Below are 7,438 nucleotides of genomic sequence, written 5' to 3'. Positions count from 1 at the left end.
TAATCTCCCCTTCGCAATTAACTTTATTAGTGTACTTTAATCTATCTTTTTCCATTTTTTCAAGGGTACTAGCATAGTTGGTATAAGAGCCAAGCATCTTATATTTAATAAAGACTTTTCTAGCCTCTCTTGCTACACCACCAAATTCTTTAAGAAGGGTTTCTAAGACAAAATCTTTCTTTTCTCCTTCCTCCATATCACAGAGTGTAAGAAACATGTGTTGAATTATAGGATTGAGATTAACAAATTTAGTTTCCAACATGTGTACTAAAGAAGCAGCAGCAATTTCATAAGTAGGAGCAAGTTCTACCAAGTGTCTATCTTCAAAATCTTCAGCTGTACTAACATGAGTGAAAAAATCTTCTATATTATCTCTTCCAATTATAGACCCTCGTCCCACCGGTATGTCTTTTAGAGTGTACTTAGGAGGAAACATGGTGAAATAAACAAAAGGTAAATAAAGTAAATGCAAGTAACTAATTTTTTTTGTCTTTTTAATATAGAGAACAAGACAGTAAATAAAGTAAAACTAGCAACTAATTTTTTTGTGTTTTTGATATAAAGAGCAAACAAATCAGTAAATAAAGTAAAGTAAAGCAAAGCAAGACAAAAACAAAGTAAAGAGATTGGATGTGGGAGACTCCCCTTGCAGCGTGTCTTGATCTCCCCGGCAACGGCGCCAGAAATTTACTTGATGGCGTGCAGTCGACACGTCCGTTGGGAACCCCAAGAGGAAGGTGTGATGCGCACAGCAGTAAGTTTCCCTCAGTAAGAAACCAAGGTTATCGAACCAGTAGGAGTCAAGGAACACGTGAAGGTTGTTGGTGGCGGAGTGTAGTGCGACGCAACACCAGGGATTCCGGCGCCAACGTGGAACCTGCACAACACAATCAAAGTAATTTGCCCCAACGTAACAGTGAGGTTGTCAATCTCACCGGCTTGCTGTCAACAAAGGATTAGATGTATAGTGTGGATGATGATGTTTGTTTGCGAAGAACAGTAATGAACAATTACAGTAGATTGTATTTCAGATGTAAAGAATGGACCGGGGTCCACAGTTCACTAGTGGTGTCTCTCCCATAAGATAAATAGATGTTGGGTGAACAAATTACAGTTGGGCAATTGACATATAAAGAAGGCATAACAATGCACATACATATATCATGATGATTAATATGAGATTTAATCAGGGCATTACGACAAAGTACATAGACCGCTATCCAGCATGCATCTATGCCTAAAAAGTCCACCTTCAGGTTATCATCCGAACCCCTTCCAGTATTAAGTTGCAAACAACAGACAATTGCATTAAGTATGGTGCGTAATGTAATCAACACAAATATCCTTAGACAAAGCATCGATATTTTATCCCTAGTGGCAACAACACATCCACAACCTTAGAACTTTCTCGTCACCGTCCCAGCATTCAATGGAGGCATGAACCCACTATCGAGCATAAATACTCCCTCTTGGAGTCACAAGTATCAACTTGGCCAGAGCCTCTACTAGCAACGGAGAGCATGCAAGAACATAAACAACATATATGATAGATTGATAATCAACTTGACATAGCATTCAATATTCATCGGATCCCAACAAACACAACAAGTAGCATTACAGATAGATGATCTTGATCATGATAGGCAGCTCACAAGATCTAACATGATAGCACAATGAGGAGAAGACAACCATCTAGCTACTGCTATGGACCCATAGTCCAGGGGTGAACTACTCACACATCGATCCGGAGGCGATCATGGTGATGAAGAGACCTCCGGGAGATGATTCCCCTCTCCGGCAGAGTGCCGGAGGCGATCTCCTGAATCCCCGAGATGGGATTGGCGGCGGCGTCTCTGGAAGGTTTTCCGTATCGTGGCTCTCGGTACTGGGGTATTCGCGACGAAGGCTTTAAGTAGGCGGAAGGGTAGGTTTAGGGGCGACACGAGGGCCCCACACAACAGGGCGGCGCGGGCCCAGCCCTGGCCGCGCGGCCCTGGCGTGGCGGCGCCTCGTCGCCCCACTTCGTAATCCTTTCGGTCTTCCGGAAGCTTCGTGGAAAAATAAGACCCCGGGCGTTGATTTCGTCCAATTCCGAGAATATTTTCTTTGTAGGATTTCGAAACCAAAAACAGCAGAAAACAACAACCGGCTCTTCGGCATCTCGTCAATAGGTTAGTGCCGGAAAATGCATAATAATGACATATAATGTGTATAAAACATGTGAGTATCATCATAAAAGTAGCATGGAACATAAGAAATTATAGATACGTTTGGGACGTATCAGACACCTATCGACCGTGGCCTTCCCGACGAACTCGGAACACCTTTCCGTCTCGTACATATGGTAGGGGTACAACCTATAAGCTCCCATTAAATAATGCCCCGCAGTTGGACGCGACATTCCGGAGGATTGAGCTGGTCGGGAAATTTGCTACTCCTAGGTAAACGACCCCTCGGTCTATGGTGCTGGGAGGTACAACTCTAGGCGGCATGTCTTAGGTTATGGCGAGCAAGTGAAAAACTACGATCGGTTATCCGAGCCTCGCGTTTTAACGCTTGGTGAACCAGGGATGATCCCGGTGGATTTACCGGATCTTATGGTGAAAGTGTACAACCTCTGCTAATTGAAAACTATTCGAATAGCCGTGTCCGCGGTTAAGGACGATTGGGAAGGCATGATACTTACGCTGAAGAGTTTTGTTTTACAAATGTGTTTTCCAAAAAAGCTTTATGGAAATGTACCTGTGAGGTACGGTAAAATACCAGTTGGACTGGAGGAAAAGTACCTGGGAGGTAGAGTGAAATGTTGGAAAGGTTGTTTTGGCCTTATGAGATGGCTGGAAAAGAAAACGGGTCATCCTTACCTATTAGTCGGGTGATACATTGTATGGCCTAGGGAACCTGGGCCGGTTATTTTGTCTGCTGGAGCTCGGCGTGTCTCGATGATCGTTGCGCTGGTCATTGCTCCGTTGGTAATCATCTCGATTATTTTCTCCACTATTTCCTCGGAAGCCAACTGCCACTTGGCTGGGACCGTTGTAATCTGTGTATGGCTGAAAACATCGCCTATTTTGATTGTTTCTTATGTTATATTCTTCCTCGGGTGATCTCTGCCGTTTGTTATGAACGACATCTTCTCCATCGGCCCAACAATTTGTTATCTCCATGAGATCAACTATTGTTCTTGGGTTTGATCTTCCCAATTCCTCGATCAGATCTTTTCTTCGGATTCCTGCGATAAATACATCTATCGCTCTTTCGTCTCACACGTTTTCTGCCGAGTTTTTTTTATGATGCTCCATCTCTGGATATACAACCTCATTGATTCATCCGACTTCTGCCTGCAGGTCCTTAGCTGCCCTATTGACGCGGGTTTCTTGCATGTGGAGCGGAAATTCTTCACGATCAAGTCCTCGAAGGTTTCCCAGCTGTCGATGGATCCATCCGGTAATTTCTTCAACCAAGATCTTGCGGCTCCACTGAGGTGAACCTGGATGCTTTGCATAGCCGTTGCTCTGGTTCCGCCCATCAGCTTCACTATCTCGAAGTAATCCACGATCCAATCCTCAGGATCTTGCAATCCATCGAATATCTTGTAGTTGTCGGGTAACTTAAGCTAGAAGGCACTGTAGTCTTGCGAACTCGTCGGGTGAAGCAAGGGAGCCCGCATAAATCTTCCTCGCTAACTTCTGGTGAATGCCGATGTTCTCTTGTTCTATTTTCACGGTCCCTCTCCTGTCATGCTCTGTCGACTCGTGCTTGTGTCACCGTGTTTCTCGCGTCACCTTCTCGCGGAGGATCTCGCGCCACCGTAGTGGCCCCAGGACTATTTTGCCTTGGCCTGCTTCTTCGTGGAGTACTTCCGGGTTGTGGTGTACTTGAGCCTGCTATCGCTGTTCCCATGACGCTAACTCCTGCCATGGCCATCTGGTACAACGCTTCCCTGGGATCTCCGGGAGGTGGCTTGCATGCCAGTATGAAGGCGTGAGTCGCCATATATCCTGCTTCCGGTGTTTTGGGTATGATGTGCCCTCGTGTATCGATCGACATAAAGGACATGTCTAGATTTTGGATCAAATTTTCTCGGTCACTCTCGGGCACGTTTGCCAGTCGAGATCTTCCTCTTGCGCGTGCCGACCTGTGACTATCTCCCGAAGTTCCTGATTGTCGACTCAGGGTGGCTCTGCGCGCACTTGATGGAGAAGCCGCGGCTCTTCTTTCATCGAGTGCCCTTCTTTGTTTTTCCAGCTCTCGTCCGGCGCGAGCTAGTCTGTATTGATATGCTTGCAGCTCTTTTGCTGTGGCTGTGGTGGTCATCGGCTCTGTGCCAACCATAGCTCTCTAAACTCTATCCCAAGCTGCTTGCGGAAGTTGTACTTTTTCGCGAGGTGTAGTCCCGACGTATTTATTACCTGTTCCTCGCGTAAGATCAGCGGGATCGATGTATGGATTGCCCAAATCATCGAAAGCCTTTGACGCTTCATCTTCTTGGCGACTTGATTCACCGATTGCACAAACTTGATGATATATTGTAGCTTTGTTGTCTTCTTCAGGGTCAGTGACACCATCGTGTAGATCGGCGAAGACCTCCTGAATAGAAGTGGATCTGTCGATGAAGTCGATGCTTTCCGAGTCGCTGCCCAGATCGGAGCCTGTGAACGACCCGAAGGACATGTCGCCGAACATATCGGCGAGTTTTCCGCCGATGGCGGGCTAGATGAAGTTTGATGGCGAGATATCCTCGTCGCCTGACTCGAACGATGATGATGATCCCGAGAAATCGGAATCGGCCGCTAACGGCCCCGAAAGAATCTGTGCCGCGAGATGATGCGATCCTTCTTTCCCGACGCAGAAGTGGAAACTCCCGAACGTCATCTCCATTGACTCCTCCAGATCGGCATATGCATGCAAACGGGCGGGAGGGTGAGGTACAAAATCTTCGAGATCAGGTCGGATCTGTTTACCTCAGTCCATCGCGTTGCTCGTCGTCGATGATGTTGATGATGTTGACGATGCCATCGAGATCAGCTCCTTGTCGCCTCTAATTCCCACAGACGGCGCCAATTGACAAGGGATTAACTTGTCAATGCCTACAGATTGTAGACTTGAGTTTTCATAGAAAGTAGAGGGCAAGTAGATCTCGAAGGTTCAGCCTAAAAGGTGCTCGACAAAGTAAAAAACTCGGGTTTGTGGACAATAGATTCGATGTTTCTTCACCCCTCGACTCCCCTTTATATAGGAGGGAGAGCCGAGGGATCTTCTTGTCGTACAGTTACAAATTCCGGGAGGCTCTCTGGCTTTCTCCCGTATAATTACATGACTCTTAACTCCTAATATGACTCTAACTACCATATCGATGTTTGCTGGGCTTCTGGGCCTTGAAATTTTCGGGTCGTGGGCCTCCAGACAACCTCCGGTACCTTATTCGGCATGCCCATCCGGGATGCCTATGTCACTTGGTCAGTTGGGGCTTCAAGAAACTATACCGGTGGCGGCGTGGTATATTTGGTGGCAACATCGGGAAGCTGTTAAAGGGGGACGTTTAGCGACAACAACGAGTTCTGCGTTTTCCATACAAGCTTTGGCTCTAAATTTTGGGTCGATCTCGGAGAAGGCTATCCCTAGAGAGATAAAATGGACCAAACCACCAGTGAGGCAGTATAAAATGAATATTGATGCAGCTTTCTTCCCGAGTGGTAATGGTTTAGCGCGTGCCATTGTTCGAAACAATAAAGGAGAATCTGTTTCAGGTGGTGCATGGCCGGTGACAAACATTTTAGATGCAACCTCGGCAGAAGCAACATCATTACGGCATGATTTACAACTCCTTGACAATATTGGCTGTTCTCCGGTGATTGTGGAATCTGATAGTCTGGAGCTAATTAGCTCTTGTAATGGAGCAATGGATTTATGGTCTCCCTATTCAGCCATACTTGCAGACTGCTTCCAAATAGTGCAACATATTGGATCAGTTCCTTTCCAGCATTGTCCAAGAGAGACAAACAAGGCGGCACATAATTTGGCTAGACTTAGTTTCGATTTAAATTCTTTTTTTGGTGGGATGGTGATCCACCTCTCACTGTTTTGAGAGATACTCTGAATGATGTACCTGTACTTTGATTGGGGCAGCAAGTTTTAGACACACTCTTTTCCGTACCAGGGTACCTAAGGGGACTGAAAGGTTTTTTTAATGAGACGGCTTGCTAGCTAAATATATTTGGCTGTTAAAAAAAAAAACAAAGTGTACCACCCAAAATCAAAGTGATCAAGTGCCAAAATCAAAGTTTCCGAACTATCCGCAGTGCTGCCAGAATACTTCCCAATTGGTTTTTTACATCGACCTAATGCACATTTAAACAACCTAAGGTCCCAAAATCAATCTGGAAGAAAATCAAATAAAATACAAGAGAGAAAGGACAGAAAAAGAAACCAACTTCGCTGTCGAGAATGAGTGGCTGGCCAATCTGAACTAGTAATGTATTCTTGAGTCCACAAGTTAATTAACACTAGGAAGTTTGCGGCACGGCGCACGCCGCGTCCCCGTGCTGTCTACGGTGTGGGAGGTGTAGTTTGTGTTTGCCAACAACTGATGGTCATATATGTAAGGGTGTCATCTCTGTTGCTACATCATCTATTGGTCTTCATATTTTCCTAAAGCAATATCTCGGTAAAAATCTTCAGGGTCAATGGTAATTTATCGATTTAATAATTTTTCAGCGGTAATTCTAACATTCGCTACCTCCCCTCCTTTATCAGGGGAAGTTTTTTTTTTTGCGTTGTTCTACGGTTCCACCAAAAATATATCCTTGCTCCACCGACTGCCTCTTTTTTCGCCTGGGAAGAACATCATAACCTTCTTTTTTACAGTACTTTATCACTCGTTGTTTCTCTCGGCGGAGAAAATACTACAATATTTTTTCATCACCTCACGATTAGCGGTTCCCTCTTTCTAATTTCTTCCCTTTGACTATGGAAAATACAACTTCTAATAGTAAATGCTATTTTTAATATCACTTTTATCTTTCCTGTCTTTCCCCCGTTAATGAGTTTGACCCTTCCACTTCTACTTTTTCTTCTCGCAATCGTGATCCCTCTTAGGGAAGAATATTGCGGCCGTGATTTCTTTGCGAGGAAATAGCTCTACCTTTTCTAGCGATACCTATGGGTGCTGGAAAAAAAAAATCCAAAATATGGCGCTACCGTACCAATTTTAGAAAACACCGAAACGCAGCACCTCAGTGTAGTACTTAAAAAATACTATAACAAACAATCTAGCAACAAAGGGCGCGACATGTCGCCGCAACAAACTCTGAACCCTAAACCCCTAAACCATGTTGATGATTAAATATGTTGATGATTAAATAAATTTTGTAGTAAAATGACATCTTTGTTGGTCAAGAAGATGAATGTTTAATGTTTTCTCCTGGGTAGAAATCTG

Source organism: Lolium rigidum, chromosome 7 (assembly GCF_022539505.1).
Source record: "Lolium rigidum isolate FL_2022 chromosome 7, APGP_CSIRO_Lrig_0.1, whole genome shotgun sequence".
In the NCBI taxonomy this organism is placed as follows: Eukaryota; Viridiplantae; Streptophyta; class Magnoliopsida; order Poales; family Poaceae; genus Lolium; species Lolium rigidum.
This window is presented reverse-complemented; position numbering follows the sequence as displayed.